At 45.5% G+C, this 24,396-nt stretch overlaps 1 protein-coding gene across 2 annotated transcripts in view; it reads left to right on the plus strand.

The window, feature by feature from the left end:
* Positions 1-24,396, plus strand: part of Zbtb7c (zinc finger and BTB domain containing 7C) — a 280,314-nt gene that overhangs the window by 187,499 nt on the left and 68,419 nt on the right. Inside the window, exon 1 of one of the 2 annotated variants that reach the window (XM_090353134.1) lies at positions 15,893-15,932. The exons of the other annotated variant lie outside the window; for it this stretch is intronic. The gene's annotated coding sequence lies outside the window, so the exon portion shown is untranslated. Of the gene's footprint in view, positions 1-15,892; positions 15,933-24,396 lie in introns of those variants that run through there. 2 annotated transcript variants of the gene reach the window in all.

Here is a 24,396-nt window from a genome sequence, read left to right on the forward strand (position 1 = left end):
GCTTCAGGGTCTCTAAGCCACCACTGTGCTATTATTTTAGATAAGAGGACAAGGGAACTGGAAAGAAAGAAAAAGGATTGACTAGTAACCTTACCTCCTTCCCGAACTTCTGTACTAGTTGTAAGACCACTCTTTCATAGATGCTCAGTAAGTAAACCAGTTGGTTAAATAGTGAATAAAGACATGGGCTGAGCTTGAAGTCAAGAGTGGGCTCCAGTCTGTAGTCTCTGCCCTCCTCCCTGGATTAGCCAATGGAACTGGAAAGGGAGAAGAAGGACTTGTCCAAGGCTACAAAGGTTCCTGGTCTAGGGCTCCTCTGCCTACCTCTCTATTGAACTGCTTGGAAGCAAATGTGAGGCTGGGAAAAATCAAAGTGAAGCCCTTCACTGTGTAGAGAGGGCCCTGGGGATTTTCTTCCAGTTTCACACTCCACCCTAGCCGATCCCTTCCACAGAGCTTCATGTCCACCCACCCAAAACCATTGGTAAAATCAGATGCCAGCAAAGCCTCAGGGTGGGATGGACCTCTTCTTGCCATCATCTGCTTTTGGAATCTGCTGCCTTGTAATCCCATTATACCAGCGCCATACATTTGCTGAAAGAGCAAATCCCAGGGAACTGCCAGGTCAATAATTAAAACTGAGTCTGGCAGAAGAAGGCCCAGTAGCTGGGAGAAGGTAGATCCATCGATGTCCATTCATAATTCTTCCAGTCTGGTCCCAGAATGCTTTATCAAAAAAAAAAAATCACAGAGGGAACAGCACAGAAGAACCTTCAACTTTATCATCTCCCTCTCTCCTAATCCCTCTAAGACAAGAACAGTGAGAACCAGGGGGAAAAAAGAACCAGAGTGATGAGAAAACTAGCCAGGGCTTGTTTGCTGATACCTTTGCAGCCTTCTTCATAACCAAACCACCCATTCTGATAGAGACCCGTGGTAGGAACTGAAACAAATCCACCAAAAGCAAAGAGGAGGAGGAAAAAGGACACAGCTGGGAGCCAAAGTTGGCCTCTGGTGCTACCCTGAGTATATTCAGCTTGGCCATCCCAGATACCTTCTCATTCCTGCTTGGCATAAGTTTATTGAGCCTTTATGTTCCTCTTTGGAAAAGGGAGGAAGCAAGGACCATCACCAGTCATTGCGGGAATTTGCAAGGTGCCAGCTTTCCTCCTCCCTCCAGCTCTAGATGTACTGGTTGGCACTAAGTGTGGACTGGGACCTTGACCAAGAGGAGAGCCAGGTATGTGAAGGCTCATTCTATAATCCTAGCAGTTGGGAGACCGGAAGTTCAAGAGTTTGAGGACAGCTTGGGCTACATAGGAAGACCCTCTATAGAAAGGAAGGAAGGTTGGAAGGAAGGAAGCAAGAAAGGAGGGAGGGTGGGAGAGAGGGTAGGAAGAGAAGAAAATCAAATAGCTTTGAGCCACCAAAACAGGTCACTGAACCCATACCCTAACCTACCCTCCCTAGGGGGCCATAGGCCAATAGGTTAGTTGGGGCCTATTTGTTCTTGTTCTGTGTACAATCCTGACCTATTTAGTTTTCCAAGCCCACATGCTTCATGGCAAATGAGAATGTAGGGTAGAGATCTGCATATGAAAAGTCAACTAGTTACCTGTTCTTGCCACCTTTAGCAGATCCAAGAGGGAGGGTTGGTGAAGACTGGCACTGTAGGTTGAGGGTTTAAAGCTGTTTTGTGTTTTTGTTATGCAAAACTATTCTATTCTTAATTAAAGACATTCACACAAAGACACTAGGACTTGACAGTGTGACAGTGGTGACAGTGTAGCTCTGAGGGCAACTGATTTGATCAGAGGACACAAATGTTAGCCAGTCAGTTGCAGGTACAACTTGACATAGACATGAGAAGTATAGTGATGAATAATATTGCAAGTGTATCACAGGAAACCAGTAACAATAAAGTGACTAGTGAAGAAAGTAGAGTTAACAACCTTTATAATAGATTCAGTCCTAAAGGTCTAAGCTTTTCCTCCAGGCATCTATGTTACTTTCAAGATCAATAAACAGTAGCTTATTTCATAGAAAGAGGAAATTCCCCAAGAATCTGGAGAGTGAGGGATCCTCATAGAATCTCCAGGACTGATTGTGAAGAGCCCTTATGAAAAGACTATGGGATCAATCTGACTTTTGGGTCACAGTCATTGACGATAGCTACTCTTCTTGTACATAGTCCTTCCCTCATCTTGCCTCTGGGCATAGTGTCAGAGCCCAGATTGAGGGACCCTGACTCCCTCACAGGAGCTCTTTTGGGTCCCAAAGGTCATTGGGCCCTTTGGGAAAAGCTGTCTTACCCCTACAATGCCTTCAGATCCACCCCCAGACCAATTCCTCCTGATGGACTCCCAAACCCTTGACCCATGGTCATGCCTGCTTGTCAGGACCCCAGGTGACAGCCACTTCTAGAATCACGGTGGCCTTGACCCTCCTCCCCTGCCCCCTGCCTTCTGGGAATACTAGCTGTGTACTCTGCTATCATGGGACTCTGAATACAGCTCTGGATTTAACATGATATACACCAGCCACCAGGTCATTGTTCCCAGCTGTGACCCAATCCACACCTACATGCACCAGCTGTCGTTGACACAGCCTCCCTCATAAGCCTTCCAGATCCCAGGGTGTCCAGGATTAAGATCAAAAGCCTGAGAAAGGAAAAAGAGCAAAGAGCCTACTGATTTTTAGCAAAGAAGCATAGTCCCACCTTTACTTGACTTCATAAAAACATTGTACCAAGCCATAAGTTCTGACCTCAAAAACCATAGTCCCAAAGACACAAGTCATATCTCTATCATCAGGCTTCACAAAAGAGCCAGAACCTTGAATTTCTAGGTCCTTCATTGTTTAAGAAGACACAGAAAAGAACAAAGGAGGTGAGGACCTTCCAGTCTCTTGTACTTACTAGCTCACCTCAGGCAGGCTGTCTATGCCTCCTTAACCTCACTATCCATAGTTGGTTAAACATACTGGTTGGTATTCATTTTAAAAAATTTGTCATAAGGCTAGGTGCAGTGATTCATCCGTATAATCCTAGCTACTCAGGAGACTGATATCTGAGAATCGCTGTTGAAAACCACCCCAGGCACAAAAGTTCATGAGACTCTTATCTCCAATTAACCACCAGAAAACCAGAAGGGGCACTGTGGCTCAAGTGGTAGAGGGCTAGCCTTGATCTGAAGAGCTTAGGGATGGCGCCCAGGCCCAGAGTTCAAGCCCCATGACTGACAAAAATAAATAAATAAATAAACAAAAAAAAACAAATAAATAAATATTGTTGTAAGAATGGAATTAGAAAAATGGCTATAGGGCTGGGAGTCTGCCCAGTGGTATAGTTGTTTTCCTAGCATTCACAAAGACCCAGGTCAGATTCCTCAGTACCACATATACAGGAAAATCCAGAAGTGGTGCTGTGGTTCAGGTGGTAGAGCTCTAGCCTTGAGAAAGCCCAATGAGAGCCAGGAGCATGGCCTAGTGGTAGAGTGCTTGCCTAGCATAAACAAAGACCAGGGTTCGATTCTTCAGTACCGCATACACAGAAAAAAAGCTGCAAGTGGTGCTGTGGCTGAAGTGGTAGAACGCTAGCCTTGAGGAATGTCCAAGGACATTATTCAGGCCCTGAGTCCAAGCCACAGGGCTGGCAAAAAACAAAAGAAAGAAAAATAGAAAGAAAGAAAGAAAGAAAGAAAGAAAGAAAGAAAGAAAGAAAGAAAGAAGGCTGTAAAGCTTTTCTCTATTATGTGATTCATATAGATGTTCAACAAATAGGAACTATTAATATAAAATTACTTCCTAGCCAGGCACCAATGGCTCATGCCTGTAATCCTAGTTACTCAGGTGACTGAGAGCTGAGGTTAGTGATTCAGAGTCATCTGGGGAAGGAAAGTCTGTGAGACTCTTATCTCCAAGTAATCATACATATACACCCAGAGGTAGAGCTATGGCTCAAGTGGTAGAACACAAGTTTTGAGTACAAAAGCTTAAAGACAGTGCCTAGGCAAAGTTCAAGGCCTAGTACCAGCACACGTAGACACACGAAACTCTTTATTTATGCAAATTTAAGTGCATATTCTACACTATTTTGAAAGTAAAGACACTCAGGGCCCAGCCCTATTACGGATGATAAAAAGGAGATTGATTCTGACCACAGGATGTCCCTGCTTTCGAAGGCTGCCTTGGGCCAAGGTACCAGGAGCTCCAGCTGTAGCCATGTCCCACCTGACTTTCTATGGGTCCACTTCTGGCTGAGGCAGGTGACTTAACATCCTTGGGCTATTTTCACATGCCCTATATTACATGCCCTATGTTACAGTACTGTCCAGGCCTGCTTCAGAAATCAACAAGATAATACTTGTAAATCGCTTAGCACAATGCCTGACACCCAGCAGGTGCTCAATAAGGTTGATTCTTTTCAAATATGTCCCATCTTATGCAAGAGAGCACCCTGGAAAAGTTGTGAAACCATATCCCACTTTCCCATAACTCGCTTCATCACATGACACAGGCTTTATCTTTACCTCCCATCATCCTTGGAAGACAGTGACTCTACACCAGCTCCAAGGGCCTGTCTCCTCTGCTCTGTCATGGCTCTCTCATGCCATGTAGAATTAGAATGTATAGGTGGCATAAATAATGATTCCTTACTATGCTGGTTTGCTTTCTGTAGATTTATTAGTTCTGTCTACACAGGGACTATTTATCTCTCTTAACATCTCTCTCTCTTTTTCTCTCTTCCTCTCTCTCTCTATGTATATAGAATATGTATATATATTATATATAATATATATATACCATCCATCTAACCTATCATCTTCTATCATCTACCCACCCTCTATATATCTTTTCATCTGAGAAGTGCCACCTATAATCATTTCCTCTCTGCCTTCCATGGGTAAAAACCTATGTAACCCATGCACTTATTTCCCAACTTTCACCTGAATTCTGTGTTTGGAGGACATAAACTTTGCTTGAAAATCCGATGTCATCTTTAGGAAAAGAATCATGGTTACGTACTCAATTGTATGTATAGGCATCTGGGGGGGGGTTCAGGAAACTCTGAAGCCCACCTAAGAAGCCCTAAGGACACTGCTGAAGCCAGAGCCCAGCTCTCCTATGCAAGCTGGCCGTAAGTAGCCACACACTGTTCCCTGCTCCTCCAGTATTTGGACTTACCTACTCCTATCCACCTTAGTCCATTGTCCTTTCTGTTCACCCATGGCTCTGACAGGCTGTCTGGCCTTTGTCCCTCCCCTTGGATGTCACCTCACCTTTGTCCTACTGTTTCTCCAGCCTCAAGCACCCTTCCCCCCAGCCCCTTATCTAATTCCAGCTCACAATGCAAGTGTGCATGACTAAATGTCCTCTCCCTGATCTGAAGGTTTGCATAGGATATGGGCCCTCAGCATAGAGGCCACAGCTTTCAAGGCAGAAAATTTAGGCAAAACACAAACACAACTTACTAATGCAGCTGAGGTCAGAACTGACAGGGGAGACTGAGACACACAGAATGGTGATCCAGGCTTGATATTTTCCCCCTCCCACATGGTAGGAGATTGAAGTGGCAAAATGCCCCAGCTCATGAATAGAAACTCCCAGGATTCCTATTCCAGACCTGGCACTGACTAGGTATGTTACTTCAGCCAGAGCAATAAACCCATTTCAGCCCATATCCTCTAGGGAGTTGGTGAGAATGCAGATTTGGGGCTCAGTTTCTGGTTCAGGGGACTTGAGTGAGGCCCATGAACCTGCATTATAACTGTTGATTCAGGAAACTGGCAAAGGATCTGAGAAGCACACCATGCTTAAGTCATTGCATGCACACAATCCAGCTGTTGCACCTCTGTTCATCAGTGAGACACAAAGCCCTCACAAATTGCCTTTGTCCTTGAACTTGTGACTAGGTAAGCCAGCCAACTATCCTAGACAGAGAGCCATTAATTCTCTGCTAGGAGATAGTGACAAATAGAATCCCTTCCTTAAGCAAGAGCCTATGACTACTGGTGTTCTTCTGTTATGACTAACAGAGCCTTCTTCTGTTTCACTTTGGTTTCTACTACTGCATCTAAAGCCTCAAAATATTCTGAGCCCTTTGAGCCAGTTCTTCAGGGCTAAAAGTTGTACTAAAGATGATGAATATCGCCTTAATTCAGATCCTGGCTCGTTTACTTTGCAAAAAAAAGATAAATTAAATAATACATGCAACTACGAGCACAATACTTGTAACTGTCATGACTATTTTCCTATAGTTGGGGTGAAGAGTGGGTCTTTTCTTTGATGTGATTCTTGGAGAAGGCTGAATCTATTGTTTTGATCTTGTAGGAGCTGTTTAGTTCTGCCTCTTGTCCCTACTTACAAGTCTAACCTTGGACTATTTTTTTAAATGCACTGCTTCAATTAAAATGTCCCTGTCTTATTGGGACATTGGGAGGTGTGGTAAAGGTCATTGTGCGGATCTCTGGCCCTGGTCAAGGACTATGAGCTTGCTCAACAATGCTCAGTACCCACTAATCAGCACAAGAGGTAAGACCCGTGTCTACTTGAGCATGCAAGGAGTCAGCTAGAACAGACCCTTTTCTCGAAGGTGTCAGAGCTGTTTGGTACTTGTTACAATAAAGAAACTTTGGTTATATGTACCTTCCCCATCTAGCACCCAGCCAGCTACTGGCCCTTCCACTTACTTGGCCTCCTCACATATGTAATAACCGCATGAAGATGAGCCTGCATGTACATACACACGAGCACATGTGCCCTCATCCTTTCCATCTCTCTGTCTTCTTCTTGGTCAAACACTAGTGTGTGCTAGTGTTTTCTACTGAAACACAAAATTTTTCTCTATGAACAACCCCTCTTCCACCCCACCCCCTTTTTTCTGCCAGTCCTGGGGCTTGAACTCTGGGCCTGGATGCTATCCCTGAGCCTCTTTGTGCTCAAGACTGGTCCTCAACCACTTGAGCCACAACATCACTTCTGGCTTTGTCTTAGTAAATTATTGGAGATAAGAGTCTCACAGACTTTTCTGCCTGGCCTGGCTTTGAACTGCGATCCTCAGGTCTCAGCCTTCTCAGTAGCTAGAATTGCAGGTGAGAGCCACCGGCACCCAGCAATAACCTCTTTTTGATCAAGAATAATCATTGTATTATTTTTCTTGTTTAGAAAATCGCTGGTCTCATTAGATTTAGCCTGATTATGTGCATTAGCGCAGCAAAAATGGTAACTGAGCAAGCAGCCTTTTAAAATTTGTCTGGCTCAAACTTTCCCTAAGGAGTATTAGGCTGGTTATTGACAAGCCTCTCCTGGCTGGGAAGCCAGACCAAGGACTTGCCACCAGTGTGCCTGCAGTACGTATAGATTTGGGGAAATCCTCTTTTCTTCAGGTCTCTAACTTCCTTAAGGTTCTTGAGCCTGCCAGAAATCTATCTAATACAACATTCCGGGGTAAGGTTGGGGAATCCTTAATTTAATTGTGCATAGATCTAAAGTTGCCAGTTAGTAAAAATCAAAAATAAAACAAAACAAAAACGAGACCATTTTAGCCTGAAATCGTAAAAATATGTTTTGTTTTTGTTTTTGTCTTTGTGGGTCATGGGGCTTGAGCTTGGACTGGACCATCTCTGAGCTCTTCAGCTCAAGACTACCACCCTACCTTTGATCCAAGCCCCACTTCCCTTTTCTGGAGGTTAGATGAGATAAGAGTCTCAGGTCCTTTTGTGCCTAGGCTGACTTTGAACCTTGATCCTCAGATCTCAGCCTCCTGAGTAGCTAGGATTACAGGTGTGAGCCACCACGTTTGGCAAAACATGGTTATTATTGAAAAGTCCAGTCATAAATCTTTCATTTTACTCACATACATGTACATGCTTTTAACAATTATGCTTGAATTTTTTTTCATAGAAACTCCATAAGACATTAAACAAAGTTAGGAAGCCCCTTATCTTCCTGTTAACTATTATGACAGTATGTGCATGTTAGCAATTTTTTTAATCACAAAAGAAAAAAATCCAAAAAAGCCCCTAAGAATAAAGTGTGTGCTTATATTACATTTAGTATTTTTAACTCAGAAGATGTAGCTGTGTTTTCTTAAACCAACAATATTAAACTAGCCGCATTTATCATGTTTGCCTAAATTACATGAACTTGAAAAATGAATTATTTTCTGACAGTCTTAGGGATATTTTTTTTCTAGTCCTATGGTTTGAACTCAGGGCCTGAATGCTGTTCTTGAGCTGCAGCTTCACTTCCAGCTTTTTGTGTGGTTAATTGGAGATAAGAGGGAGTCTCACAGATTTTCCTGCCACGGCTAGAAACTGATTGTCAGATCTCACATTCCTTAGTAGCTAGGATTCCATGTATGAGACACTAGTGCCTAGCAGAAATATTTTCAAAGCACTTACAATGACATGTTCTAAGATTCACCAGGGATGACAGCAGATATTACCAACATATGTGTGTATATATATATATGTATGTGTATACATATATATAATTTTTTCTATACATACTTATGATGAAGTATAAGTTATAAATTAGGCAAAGTAATAAATTTAACAAATTGGCAATAACTAATGAAATAGTAAATAAATAATAAAATTATTATGCTCTAATAATTTACACAAATAAATTTACATAAGCTGGTGGCTTATTCTCAAAAGACCTGATTGCTACTATACTTGTGATTATAGAAGATCCCAGACTACGTGCTGGGATGAAGTAAGGTGGAACATAGTCCTAGTGTCCCAATGTCTGGCTGCGGGTGACTTACCATTGATCTTCAGGGTACTATTTTGAGCAGTGTGATGAAATCTCATGCCTTTGCATTCTGTCATGCCTGGAATGTACATCTTTACTTTGTCTGGGATAGCCTAGATTGTCCAGCTATCTATCCATTAGTTACATCTCACTTATCAAATCAACTGAGGCAAATCACAGCATATATGTAATTGTTGAAGTAACTTTCAAAATAGTAAGCAATTTAAAATAACTATTCATTGTTAATTTCTGGGATTTTCTATCTAATATTTTTGGACTGTGGTTGACTACAGTTAACTTAAATTACAGAAAATAAAACCATGGGAACTATTTATTTCTAGGTCAATTTGATTAGTGCCCTTTTAAAGTACAGTGGGAAGGCTTAGTAGAAAGTTGAAGGGCTGCAGTGGGAAGAGAAAAATGGTGGAGAACAAGATAAAGGAGAGAGAAATTTGAAGAACTGAGGGAGCCGAAGGAAGATAGAAGCCTGTAAAAGGAGGAAGAGGAACAGAAGTATATGGAGAGAGAGATCATAAGGAATCCATGTGGGGAAGCAGTTGAACTTCCAGACTACCCTTACCTTAGCATACCAACAAAAATGAACAGAATTAACACCATATGAGTTTTGGAGTATATCATCTTTATCAGGATTCTAAAGGTGTAGGTGGGCAGGGGGTTCAGTCAACTTCCATATTGTTACCTTTTGATACCTACAAATATACAAGCCCAGGACTCCAACCAAGCTATTTACCTGGAGTTATAACCCACCTTCTAGAGTACAGTCCTCACAAAAGAACCAGGGCTTTCCTGTTCTGCTGTCAGGAAATAAATCATAAGGAGACTTCCATCCAAGAATAAGGCCATCACCACTCCCAAGATAACCTTGGGGAAGTCACCTCCCTATCCTCCTGTACATTTCCTCTCTTTATATAGGAGCTATAATTCCTGCTCTCCAGGTCCTTCAGGGTGGGGATCAATTAGATGAGAGGGTACAGAAGATGGACAAGTGGTTTACCTAAGGAAGGGCTAAGACAAATGATCACACACACCCACCTGCATTTGTCTTAAGTGCTTATTTATGGTTGTTTCCCAGCTAGAAGGTCAGCTCCACAAAAGCAAAGACATCTCTGTGTCCTCACTATCTTGCATCCAAAGCCTGGGGTATGTGGGGAGGGGAGAAAAAGGAGGGGAAGAGATAAAAAGATTAGACAGGAGAGAAGGGAAACCAGAAAGGGAGAGACTCCCCTTGCTGGTATCCCCATTGTATCCTACTTTGGTGGACAATGGCCCACCTTGGCCAAGTTCTGACCCAGCTTGCTTTTTCCCTGAGCTGCCAGCCTGCTCCCATGGTGACAAGTCCAATTTCCCCCAGCCAGACTTAGCGAAAGCTGAAGCTCACCACTCTTTCTTCCTCCTACTGTGGGTGCTACACAGTCTAAAAGGAGGATGAGGTCCTGGCAGCCGGGGCCTTCAGGCGGTGCAAAGAAAGCTGGGACCCTCCTCCCCCTCATGCTTACCATGCAGCCAGCAGATACAGAGCTATTCCCTGTGCCCCAGCCCACCTGGGCTCTTGCTCCCACTTCCTCCAGAGTGAACACCCCAGCACTCAATGCTTAAGTCAGCATCTCCCCTCGAGAGGCCCCAGACAAGCACCAGCTGGTCTCCAGTATACTTGAGAAGTAGGAGGCAGGCTCTGTAGAAATCGGGTCTTCCCTTCTGAGGCACAGCACCTTGCCCTTGCCCTCTAGTTTCCACGGGGCAGGGCAGCCAAAGGCCAGCAGGCCTTGGATTCTGCTTCTCTGAAAAAAAAAAAAATGGAACTTTTGTCTTGTTTTGTGTCTTGTTAGGTTTATTTTTCTTTTTCTGTCCTTTCTTCCTTCGTTCCTCCCCCTCCCCCATCCGCCACCACCTTGCTTTCATTCTTTGTTCAGGAGATTGAACTCTGGGCCTAGTACTCTACCAGTTGAGCCATACCCACCCACCTTTTTACTTTTATTTTCAGACTGCTATCTTTCTACTCCTGAGTAGCTAGGATCACAGACCTGGGCCACCATGAAAAGTGGAGGAATTTGAGGGATTTGGGCAGTTAAAGGAAAGGCTTTCCCCTGTAAAATAGTGTATGTAGCATTGACAATGCACAGATTCAGAAAAACCCAGTGATGCTAAATAGCTGTGAATTCTTCTTTCAAGATGGTGTTCAATATTTTCAGTGAGCTCCTACCTGTGAGTCAAAAAGATAGCATAATGTGATCACAGCTGCAGCTGTGTTAATGGCCAGACTGGGGCCATCAGGGAAGGGATGTGTTGCCAAAATCGGACTGGAAATAGAAGTAGCCACCAGAAAGAGGGCTGGCATGGCTCTCGCTGAGGAATTTCTGTTGTAAGTGCCTTCATTTTACTGTGGTTTCCACTGCCTAAATAAGTTCTGTTTTCCTCAAAAGTTGGTTAAATGTTCTTGAGCATCTAAGAAGTTCATGGTAGCTGTCAGATGAAGCCTGGGAAATGCAACTGGAATTGTTCAGAGAGTGATGGAAAGGACACAAACTGCCCTATGCTGCCATAATGCTACAGATAAAAGTTCATCTGGTGTGGTGAGACCCTCTCTCCATGAATTTTTCTGCTATAAATGAACTTCATATAATTTTTAGAAGAGAATATGAATCTCTCTAAAGTTTTCATTATTGATTTCAAAGCAAGGCAAACCCTCAAGCAGATCCAGTCTAGTCCATATACTTCTCAGATCTCCTGGGCTTGGGCCTTGGGCCTGTCCCCTACCAGGCATGACACAGTGAAAAAGACACATGAGGTCCTTGCTCCTAGGCAACCTCTAATCTAGAGGGAAAGGACAGTCTAAAATTAAAATAAATGCAAACATGAAGTAAAATGAAGTATGTACTCACAAAAGTGCTTCAGTCAAAAACCTGAGACAGACAATGGGAAGGGGGGGCTAACTTTTCTGGCCTCCCCAAGGAGGTACATTTCTGAGACCCCAGCAGGGAAGAACATTTCAGGTCAAGGAATCAAAGCCAAGGAAGGTCTTCAGCACAAAGGAAAAGGAATGCCATATCCTGGATCTGCCTGTAACAGAAGTATGGGGCAGGGGGACAATTTGGAGAGAAGCAAGGATTTTGCAGTGGGCCCTGGTGAACAGTCCAGATGAAGTGTCCCATGACATGAGCAGATGTACCCTTCCTCTCCTGCCTAGTACTGGGGTTATTCACAAGATCTCATCCATTGTGGGCAATTACGCTACCACTGAATCATACCCCCCAGAAGTAGTGTGGCACTGAGCTAAGGATCTGGATAGAAGCAGTCAGGGAGATAGGTTAACAGGTCCTTGCAGAGTTAATGTGAGATAGGATTGGGAGATGATGGCCTCAGATATGCTGGCAGAGATGGCAACAAGAGATCAGACACATGCTATGTGGTGGAAAGATACTTGCTGGCAGGGACTGACCTAGAAGTATGGTGGAGATCAAGTAGGAGAAGGAGGCAGTAAAAGTGGTCTCACTTCTGGCCTAAGTGACACTTCCTCCCCAATACCATGAGCATTCTGTAGGAAGACTTGTTTCAGTGCTGAATCCAAGTCCAATCCCCACCTCAGCCTATGGCTGGCTAACCATGTTCTGTGGGGTCAGCAAAAGCTGATACTCTCCTGTTCATCAGGTAGGGAAACTGAGGCACACATGGGCTAAAGTGAAGCTCCTTCTAAGAACTAACTGTATAAACTAGGTAAAGATCCAGGACTCAAATGCCAAAACAGCCTTTGGACAACAGAAACATGAAAGCCAAGGTAAAGCATAGTGAGCCCTTGAGCAAGCTGTAAGACCTCTCCAAGCCCATTTCCTCCTAACACTATGGGGAAGTAATAGGCGGTGCTTCATGTGGTATTGACTGAGTGTTCTCAGTCGTTGCTCAATATTGCTGTTGCTATTTCCAGGCACACTGTTCAGACTGAGCCCAGATCTTTGTCAATGTTCATAAGACATAGTGCTCATGCCTTCCCTGTGCACGGAAGGCGTGTGTGCACATCACAGCAAGAACCAGGCCTAGTCCTGGCTTCAGGTGAAGACAGTAGCATGTTTGCTTTTGATACTTCTGCCTGGCCTCCTGAGCCAGGCCTTTGAGCTAAAATAGGTGCCTTTCTCTGGGAGGGGGGGGGTGCAGGGAGGGGGGAAGGGTGTCCAGGAATGACTGTTAGGAAGCCTGTGAATCCAGCCTGTTTCCAAGTGTTCTACAAGTCCCAGGAAGGTGGGGCAGGAGGTAGGGGTGGGGGCAGAGCTAGGGCAGGATGGGAGGGAGAGCAGAAGAACAGGGTGAGTAAGAGGGAGGGAGACAAAAGAGGCTCCGGAAAGAGCCAGCCCAGAAGTAAAGGCACAGTCATAGTTCTCAAGTATAGCCTGTCCAGGGCTCCTGTGGTGGGTGGTTTGGGGAGTCTCCCTATATCCCTCTCCTTAACCCACCCCTCTGAGATGTCTCCTTTATTCTCTGTTCCCAGGAGGCAATTGGCACCCAGTGAGGCAGGAGAGGAGAGGCTGCTGGGTGGGGTTCCCCATTTTTTGCCCAGAGCTATTCCAAAGGGAGTGTCTCAGCAGGGTACACAGTGATTAAGGGGGGAGGAGGAGCGACATTCACTGTCCACTGCAGGACCCAGCGGGTAGGCTGGACAGCAGCCAGCTCTCCCCCAGGCTCTTGGCTGGAATACCATTGGCTCTGGCACCGCCCATTAGCCTACCCAGAGGCTCCTTCCAGAGCAGCGCTGGAGTTGTAAGAGGAGGGCCCTGGGGCAGGCTGAACTGGTGCCTTTCCTCTCCTACCTCTCCCTCTAGTGGCCCTCCCCCAACTTCAGCTGGCTTTGAAAAGCTGTTCCAATCCTCCTTTCAAAGCAGCCCTGCCTTGCACCAAACACCTTGTCCATAAATTAGTTCCACCCCCACAGACCCTTGCCTGATGTTTTGTCCAATGAGAGGACACTCTTAGCAGGTAAGCTGCTTACTTGCCCCCTATGCCTCCACCCCTCGATTTGATTCCTGTGGCTGACAATCTCCTGTTCACAGCAGCACAAACTCCCAGTCCACTTCCACTTGGATCCCTGTTCACATAACCTGCTTCCTAAGCAATCTGGAGCCCCTGGCCACTCTTTAGAAGTCACACCCTATTCCTTAGTGGACAACTCTGTGTGCTCTTTGCCCACACTTCACCCCCTGTGTGTTATCTGCCCTGCAAATGATTGGTTCCAGCCAGGGAGGTTCCAGCTGCTCCTATCCACCTGTGGGCCCTTGAAGCAAACCCTTTGTGGGTGCACAGCAAACATGGTACCTGCCCAGATCTGGGAGTAGAGCATAGAGTCACCTAGGATTAGATATTTAATTAGTGACTTTGTAGACAAAAGAATTTGATTTTTCATTTTTTGGCTTGGGTGTTCCAGGTGTATGTGGGTGTTGTTAAAGTTTAAAACTAAATGGAGTCATTCAATCTTGGAGGCTGTCCACTTACTCTGATGAAGTCCCCCCTTCCCCTGATCTAGTGTTCCTTGCCCTCTGTTTTTCTAAAACCAGAGCCTTTCTCCCCACACATTTTCCTCCTCCCCTCTTACTATGACATAGAAGGGCTTCTTCTCCCATCCTCTGCTCCATCCCATGGCTTTTTATTTTTATTTTTTATTTTTTATTTTTTTTGCCAGTTCTGTGGCTTGAGCTCAGGGTCTAAGCACTGTCCTTGGGCTTTCTCAAGGCTAGCACTCTACCACTTGAGCTACAGCACCACTTCTGGCTTTTTCTATGTATGTGGGGTGCTGAGGAATCGAACCCAGGTCTTCATGCATGCTAAGCAAGCACTCTTACCACTAGGCCAAACTCCCAGCCCCCCATCCCATGGCTTTTTGACAGTTTTAAAGAGAACCATAGAGAGATCCTTCTCAATTATCTTTGCCTATCTTCGTGGGGTGTGCTTTCCTGGGGTGTACCACCCATAGGGTGACTCTAAGAAGACATGACTCAATGCTGGAATGCCAGGCAGGGGCACTTGCTGGAGAGGTACATTAATGGGAAGAATCCAGGGGCTCTGAAGATCATAGCCTCATGCCTGGCTCTTTCTAGGCCAGTGTGGCTTTGGTATCTGCTTTGTCTATGAGATGCTTTAAGGTTTGTGGCAGAGTGGCAGGGCCATAGCAGGCCAAAGTATCTCATTGTCTGATGTGGATACACTGGGGCAGCTGGTCAACAGGAAGGAATCCTTCTCCTGGCTCCTCCCACATGTCTGAGAACAGCCAGCTGTTCTGGAATTAATGGCAGTTTTCCCCAGGTGACCAGACAATTCCAAGGGAAAGAAGCCTGACAGAGCCAGCTGGCCCGAGCATCCCAGATGGTGGTTTTCAAATAGGGCATGGTGTGTGCTTTGAGGGATAGGCTGGGAAAAGGTGCTGGGCTGCCCCAAATGTGGTGATTGGTATCTCTGGCTGACATTTGAGTCATTTGTACAATGAATGTGTTCGTACACAGAAACTACTGTTCTGTGCTCACCTCAACCTCCTGCTTTTTGCTTTTTGAATGATTGCTGTGCAGTGTTTGATTTGGTTAAGTTACAATCACGGCCCCTTAAGGAGAAAACATATAATTCTAGTAATTTTTATTGGGCTCAGATTTCAGGCAAATGGAAACAAAATTGCCTCTAAAAATACCATATAGACATACAGATTTGAATAAAGTAATAATAATAATAATAATAATAATAATAATAAAAGGCTTCCCTTGCCTTGAGATAAGTGAACTAAGACGGGAGGGGGAGGGTACAGGGAAACCTAGGAGAAAAGAGGGGGAAAGAAAGCCTCCCGCTGCCCTTGCTTTCATTTCTGGTTTACCTGCTCCAAGCGCCGGGTTTACGTGTTACAAAGTGGAGCCGTGGTGCGATTGATCCTTGTCCCGCGCTCCCAGTGCAGGTGGACGAAAGGGGGCTGCCTGCCAGATACTTCTGGTTGGAGGGAGGGGTGGGAGTGCTCGCTCTAAACCACTCCTGGAATGGCTTAACTCGCCCAGCGCGAATCAATGACACCCTCTCGCTGGCTGCGCCAGGCTCCCCGAGCTGTGCTGCCGCGTGGATCCCGGGATCCGGACCCTGGCGGCTGGCGGCGCTTGAGACTCGGCTCGGGCACCGGCGTGGCGTCCCGGGGCGGCCAGGTGGGTGTGCGGCGGAGGTGGCTTGGGCTGAGAGCGGGGGTGGCAATTCGAGGGGGGCTCCGGCGAGTCCCGGCCGCGCGCGGCGGGGAGGCGATGGGAAGGAAGCCCCTCGGGGCCTCGGGGTAGCTCCGCGGGCACGCAGCGGCGGTCCCCACGGCCCTCGCCCGGGGACCCCGAGGCCGGGGTGGCGCGGACGCCCCCCCCCCCCCGCTGAGGCTCCCTGGCGTCCTGGACATTTCCAAGCCTCTGCCTCTCCGGAGAGCCGGCGAGTGCCCTGCGGAGCCCGGGAGAGAACCTGAAACTCTGGGGGATACCTGTGGCTTTCCTAGTGCTGGGGACCCTTGCCCCCCACCCCCGGGCCACCCCCAGGCTCCTTTTGTTATTTTTATTTCTTGAACTAGGAGCAACCCGAGAGTAGAAAGGTCTCTGAAAGGCAGCTGTAGGTGTACACTGTTAGTTTAAATTGCTCCCTTCACCCCTAACCACCCCCACCTCCAAAAGTCGGGTCCCTCTGAGTGTCAGATGTAAAACTTGGGGGCAAAACAAAAGCCATGGCAACTTGGCAGAAGTCTCCGTTCCGAGGCCACCCGCAGAAATTAAAGAGAAGAGGTCGCTATGCGGGCTTGGGAGTTCTGTGCCTTCCACGTCCCCCGAGCTCCAATCTCGGGCGGAAAGGTAGGTGGGTGGGACATGGGACCTCCCCCACCCCGCCCTCCCGCACGCCACCCCAGAAGGTCTCGATCGCTCGATCTCAGCGATCTAGTCAAACCCGGGTCTCGCAGGATCGCAGGTTCTAGGCTGCCTGGTGAGGGGGGCACAGGGGAATGGGTCCTATGTACCCCCCATCACTCCCCCCCCCCCCCGCCCGGGAATCCAAGGAGCATGGCGACCTTGGGCGGCTACTGGCGGGCTCAGTGGCAGTGGCTGGCCCGGGAAAGATTCTAGAAAGAGTTGCCCCCCCTTCCCTCCACCGAGGGTGCTGGGTGCCCGTCTTGGTGCCCCCCCTGGTGGGGGTTCTCAGGGTGATCCATTCTGATGCTAGCTTCTGCTCTCCAGGCTGTGCGTCAGGGCAGATGGAAAGAAAGTGGCTGCATATCTTCTGTTTAGCACCCCACATCTGGCTCTGAAGCAGTTCTAGGGTAGCTGGTTGGCAGACCACTTCAGATTCTTTTAAATGCAGAGTTTTGAAAATGTAAAGGAAGTGACTGAAACAATGAGGCTGTTTTCTCTTGACCAGGTAGGAAGGAAGCTTTGGGAAGAGGGAGGAATGCAGTGCAGGAGCGGAATAGGGGATTCAGAGGGTGGGGAAAACCTGCCAAGTTCAAGTTTCAGCTCTTACTCCTCCCTCTGGCCTTCACAAGGCCTTGACTCTCCAGCCATAGAAAGTCCTCAGAATCCCCCCTGGGTGAACTCCCGGAGGGAAAGTAGCCAGAGCACTGCCCCCAAGATCCCCTTAAGGCCCATTGTGAGCTGAATGGGAAAAACCACTTTCCTAAAAAAGCTATACTTGCCTGGATAGATGGTAAGCATGGTATTCCATGTGGTGTGTGTGTGTGTGTGTGTGTGTGTGTGTGTGTGTGTGTGTGTGTGTGTGTGTGTGTGTATACTGGGGCTTGAATTTGGAGCATTATCCCTTGGGATCTTTTTTGTTTGTTTTTGTGCTGGTTCTGGGGCTTGAACTCAGGGCTCAGGCAGTGTCCCAGGGCTTTTTGGCTGGCTTTGAACTGTGTTCTTCAGTTCTCAAACTCCTGAGCAGCTAGGATTACAGGTAGAAGCTGGCTGGCTGGTACTGCTTCTAAACTATCACAAATCACCACTCTAAGGTCAGCTACCACCATCCTTATTCATCTTATTTTACAGCTGAGGACAAGATGAACTCCCCCAGATAACAATATACGAAAAGCACATAATCCCTATGTCCTCTACATAAAACATTGAGGCACCTGTGCCAACCAGGTCAGTCCTGTGGCTCACACTTTGGGTGGTAGGACCTGACAAAACTGGATTTTACCAAGCCCCTTCTGAGCCCTGCTGGCAGATATATACCCAAGCCTCTGGAGAATCCAGAATCCATAGATGAGCACATCCATCAATAAAACAGAGAGACCAAGGAGGAGATGCCTCCACAGTTTGCTGGAAAGGCTGTCTTGATGGTCAGAGTATTTGAGAAAGGCCTCAAAAAGGAGGTGACTTGGAGGGCCAGGGATGCAGCTCAATGACAGAACCCTTGCACAAAGCCCCAGGTCCAATCTCTAGCACCATGTGAGTGTGTATGCACACAAATGAGGCTAAAAGGGAGGTCACATGGGAACAGGAGTTGAAGTAGGAAGACCTAGAGAGCAAAGGCCTGGAGGCTGCAAAGCACAAGGCTGTCCTGCTGAGTACTTAAAGAAAAATCTGGGATGGCATGGCATAACCTGACATGCTTTATGCTTTTCTTCAAATTCACCATTGGTTATGGATCATTAACCTCATTTTGCAGATGAGGAAAATGAGGCTCAAAGGTTTAAGAAAGAGCTATCCAGGAGGCAGAATTCAGAGCTACTTATTATATTCTATGTCTTTTGGATCTTCCACCATAATAGTGGAGAAGGGAATCACTCTATTACACGCTAGTTTATATGGTATTAGGATCCTAGTGTTACACATAGAATTAACTATTAGCCCACATTTCTTTAATTTTAATCAATCGATAGTTATTCAACAATGATTATATTAAGTTTCAGTGCTTCCAGGTACCATGAGCTTCCAGGTACTGGGCATTGGATAGTAACTCAGCTGGCTCCCAGCCTTCCTGAATGAGGGCAGGAACAAAAATGCACATCCTTCATTAGGACTGAGTGCATGAAGTGAGCCTGAGCATGAGAAGATATCATAGAAGCACTGCTGTAAAAACAGCAGTAGAAAGCCTAGGTAAAAATGGAAAAAGGAAGAAGCAGCAAAGTTGGAATGATAGTTGTTCTCATGTCCCAGGCTTCAAGGGATGATGTGGACTGCACATCATCAGCTCATGCCCCAAGTGCCAGGAAGCTCCCTGAGCCCCTGCTAATCAACCAGATGACTGGTTTTAGGGTTCACAATCATGTGTACTTTGACACATGCTAGCTGGAAATGACAGAGGCTAAGAGGACTGGCTTCAGCAAAACCAGGATTGGAACCCAAGTCTCTTGACTGTAGTTCTTCATAGCAGCTTGCCCTGGCCAGCCAAGACAGTTTCAGGGCTCAGAAGAGAGAAAGAGCCCTTAATTCACTCTCTCTGCATTTACAGTACTGTTCCCTGAGACCCTAGACATTTTCTGTTTTAGCCGACTGTTTAGCTCTCTCTTAATAGAATGGTGTTGGATGGATGTTTGAGACAGCACAGCCATAAATATTCTGGGATATCTAGCCTATTAACTCTCTTTCCATCTCATCTGGTGTAATTGGTGTAAAATACCTACCTCTAATATTAGCTGTCACTTATCTCAAAGCACTTGCCCATCCAGGTGATACTCTGAGAACTTCCTTTACCACAGCTGACAGCTCTGGCCAAGAACATATGTTTCCCCTTCTTTTTCTTCCTTAAAAACAGAAAAGACAAGAAAAAAAAAAAGAAAACCCTCCCAGGTCACGATGCATTGGACTTTCATATTGCATTGCCAGAATAAAACATTTTTCTTCGAATACTGAGATGATCAACTTGACGAGGGTAGCAAGTAAGTACCAGGGCTGGCTGTCCTCGGTGTTTACAGCAATTACACAGGTGTATAATTGCACAGAGATGTTTGTTTGCTGAGCCCATGTGTAGCCCTACAGGTTGGGCCAGGGAGAGGGCTGTTCAGTTTGTTTTCCTTTGACTGGAAACTGCAGAAATGAATAGAGGGAGGGGAATCAGGTTGAGAGATTGTTGCCAAGAGCAATTTGGAGTCTCCTTCATATTAGTCAGAGATCATGTTTTTCCTTTCTAAAGCCGCATGCCTTGTAGCAACTTCCACAAGCGGCTCTGATTTATGTTTTGGGGTGTGTGTGTGTGTGTGTGTGTGTGTGTGTGTGTGTGTTCATACACACTTCTTAGTTTTTGTTTTGAATTTTAACTTGCTAGACTTCTTATGACTAAGCAAAAATAATTAGCTTAGGAAATGGGATGATGAAATGGACCCTTGATATTATACATTCTACATGTCATTGCTTAATGAATTTGAATATTGACTCCGAGGTACCATGATGGAGTGCAATGAATAATTCCTTTGAAGGGAAAGTTTATCTTCAGTGGATGACATTCAAAAGTGAAGCAGAATTTCACTTTTCCTCTGTACATCTCGATCCTGTGTTTACACAAAGAGGAATGCTTGCTCTCTTCTGTTGCATTTGCTTTTGCTCTGTTTGGACGTTCCCTCTATTTGGGCCTGAATTGGAAGGCATCTACTCTCAATGAACCTCTTTCCAGCTCACACTCACCATAAATCTCCCTTTACTATTGCAAGAGGCATGCAGGCGGAGGGAGCACACAACAGGGAAGCTTGCTGACCCTAGCCAGCCTCTTTTAGGATAAGAACCTGCATGCAGGCTATAATCTACCAGTCAATAAGTAAGTCCATCTACTCAACAAATTGAATGAACCAACTCTGAGACTCTAAACTTGAAAAATCACCAATTAAGACAGTAGATAATCTCTGTCAGCTTTTTTCAAATTAGATACAAACCAGATGCAGATATACACATGACCTGTATGATATCATATAACTGGACTTAGCCTTCAAGAAAATCTGTGCTGCCTGCACATATGTATGCACACGTGCATGCAGGTATTTTGGATAGTTTTATATGTGGATTCCGGTTGACTGTTCTATTGAGTTATTTTTACAGATAAGACTGGCCCACTGGTCTTTGTGGAGCCACTGAGAAAGGCCACTGGAGAGGGGATCCAGTCTCTGTTGACACCTGCCTTTCTTAGGCCCTAGAAAAGGCTACAAGATGTTACCCCTAGAGGCAGAACTGAAATAACTGAAAAGTTTCTGACTAATGATAGCTTTTTATTTTCAATAACTACTTTATTGTGATGTAATTCAGTGTATCCATTTAAACCATACAGTTCAATAGCTGTAGAATATTCCTAGGGTTATGAAACAATCACCAAAGTCAAGGTGAAATAACTTTTTACCACACGAAAAAGAAGCCTTATATGCAGGGGATTAGCAGTCACTGACCAGTGTACCCCCACCCTCTAGTCCTAAGCCAGCAGTAATTTATTCTCTGGCCATTTAGACCAGAGAACATGTGGGTGTGTCATATGGCCTTTTGCGATGGACTTTCATTTAGCACAGTACTTTCAAGAGACATCTGTTTTGTAGCAGGCACCAATACTGCTTTTCTTTATATCCTCAGATGAATATGCCATACTTAGTTTGTCCCTTCTCCAGGTGATAGATAGCTAGGTCATTTCCACATTCTTATAAATAGGGCTGCAATGAGTGTGTGTACCTTGTACATCATTCATGTATGTTGTTCATCAGTGACACTGGATTCGTTTCTCTTGGATCTATATCCAGGTTGCATGTGGCTCTGATTTTCACTTTTAGGGAAATTACTAGGTTGCTTTTCACAGGGCAAGCATCAGTAATAGATGAGTGACCCAACTTCTCCATGTTTTTATTCATAGCTAGCCTATATTTTCAGTGTTTTGTTTATGGAGACCCTAGCCTCAAATTTGTAATCCTCTAGCCTCTGCTTCTCTGAGTGTTGAGATTCTGAACTGTACCACCACATTGGTAGCCATCTATTTCTAAGGAAGCAGTCAGTATTCCAGAAGTACTCTGCAGTTAACTTAGTCCCCTATACTACAGTTGTCATGTGAGCCATTTGAGCCTTGAAACATCCCCAGTGTTCTCTAATGTTCATGTTTCCTCCCAGGTCCATCTTGACTTCTCCCTCTAAACATTTTTCTTCCTTTGAGTGGTTGGATGCTCCCTTCCCCACTGTGTCACAAATCTGCAACGAAATAATTTGAATCCATTGTTCTGAGGCCAATTGGGGTGACACTCTGAAAAGATAACTTTAAATTAATTAGCATGGAGGAATTCACCTTGTTTGAAAACTTCCAAAGATGACAGAAACTTATTCTTTCCTCTGAGTGTGATTACTAGCTATTCTGTGGCAGTAAAGCAAATCTTAACACCAGAAGGGAATTCCAGTAACTTCTTCAGAACCATTGGGACAGAATTTGGCCATTATAATCCATGATCCTCCTAGGCCAGGTTCTACTAGCCATGAACTTTACTTTCTTCTTCTTCTGCTTCTGCTTCTTCTTCTTCACCATGAACTCTTTTTTTTCTTTTTTTGCCAGTCGTGGGCTTGAGCTCAGGGCCTGAGCACTGTTCTTGGACTTTCTCAAAGTTAGAGCTCTACCATTTGAGCCTCAGCACCATTTCTGGCTTTTTTTCAGTGTATGTGGTACGGAGGACTCAAAGCCGGGTCTTCACGCATGATGAACTCTTAGTGTTTAGTTTAGCAGTTCCTAAGCTTGACCTCACATTGTCAGTACCTGTGAAGCCTTTTAAATGATAAGTGCCCAGGCCCTATCTGAGAAGGGGTGAAGTAGAATAGCGGTAAGTGGAAGGACTGAAGTAGAATCGAGGACTGATAAAGTATGAGAACACTGAGTCATCTTTGTGCCTCAGTTTCCTCATTCCAAACAAGGAGTAAAGAGAGGCTGATGTTTTCCCCAAAGAATTTTATACAGTTGATTCAAGCTGAACAGTTTTGAGTGGGCCCATCATTGCATGAAAATTAATATGTAAAGAAGTGTTCTCATGCTAAAACAACTATAGAGAGTCCTTGACTAGATGGCTTCTGGGATTCCACTTGAAGGTTTGAGCATCACATCTTCACAGTACGATTGTCCCAGTTACTTAGAGGAAGATTTTATAGGAGTCATACAAATAGCTCTTAGGTGTTAAGAGTCATGCTCTTAGAAGAAAGGACAGGATCATTTACTAGTGCTGCTCTGGCTGCAGTATGGCCAACTGTGAGGGACTAGAAGTTGACTGGGATCACCCTTTTCTCTCTACCCTTGGGATATCCTGCCCACTTCCCTTGAAGCCTTTAGAACTTTTTCCTGTGGCCTTCTATGTTTTATAGTATTCCAGAGTTTCATTCGTTCACTCATTCATTTATTCATTCAGTATTTCCCAAGCACCTCCTATAGATAACAAATTGATTAAAACTCTTGTTCTGACCTCAAAGAATGTTTTTGCAGAGTTTAAGCAGGGAAGCAGCTCAGGGCTCATTTCCAGAGCTACAATCTTCAGGGCTCCTTACTTTGACTGAAGGAAAGTTTTGAAGAAGCTTGAATTCATGGCATATATGGGAGGGAGAATCCATATCTAACTCTGTGTCTGCAGATCTTGTTCTGCTCTCCACCCTCCCCCACAGGGCTCAGCCCTATGCAGGCTACTCAGAAAGTGCTTCTGTCATCCTGGTCTTAGCCAGTGACTTGCCCTCCTCCTCAACTCCCACCTGCTAGGAGCACACTGGTGGAGGAGGGGCAGGGAGGGGCCAGTGTATTCAGAGATCTGAGCTCCATGCTCCAGCCCTTGGCTCTCACCCCATAACCCTGACTGGACAATTCACAGGGCAGCTGTGCTCTGAGGACTGAAATAATCAGTGTTTATTAAAGCTGTTGGAGGGAGGGCCAGTGGGGGAGGAGGGAAGTAAGGGTCGCATTTCTGCCTTCCAACAAGAGAGAGGCCAGGTGAGGAAACTTGAGGCCAGCTTCCATGCCCCATGCCCAGAGCCCTCTCCCTCCCTTCCTGGGGAGGACATTAGAGCCTGCTTTGGGGGTGTTGCGAGAATTTTTTTTTTAATAAGGAAAAACCTTGAAGGTTCATTTGAATAGGGATTAATGTCTCGATGGCCTGGACCTGTAGAGAAGGAGAAATTAGAGAAGGGTAGAAGTTGCAATAAAAGGAAACAGGCTTGATCTGGCTCCAACTGATCAGAAGGCCTTCCAGTTGGCAGCTTTGAAAGGAACATGTTTGAGGTAGTTTTCTCAGCATTAGGGTGCGTGTGTGTGTGTGTGTGTGTGTGTGTGTGTGTGTGTGTGTGTGTATCCTTGGTGAATGTTTCAACTTTGGGTTTCTAACCAGTACAGTGGGATACTTGGAAGTTATAAAGCTACCCAGAGTCTTTGGTTTCTAGTTTGTCTGTTTATTTTGTTGTTTGTTTGCTCACTTTTGGTTTTATGTGTTTGAGGTTTTATTGGAAGTTATAAAGCCACCCTGAGTGATTTTGTTGTTTGCTTTTGTTTCCTCTGGTTTTATCATTTTGGGGGAGTTCTGAGTACCACCACACCCAGCTCTTGGCCCCTTCTTTTATATTGCTCATCTTTAGTATCTTTGTGGAAGATAGAAACACATATTACAAAAAACCTTTTCTCCCATTTTCCTCCACCCTACTGAGGCCTGCCCACCTAGGCAACATTTTGTTC

Source organism: Megascapheus bottae, chromosome 19 (genome assembly GCF_031878675.1).
Source record: "Megascapheus bottae isolate mThoBot1 chromosome 19, mThoBot2.hap1, whole genome shotgun sequence".
NCBI lineage: Eukaryota > Metazoa > Chordata > Mammalia > Rodentia > Geomyidae > Megascapheus > Megascapheus bottae.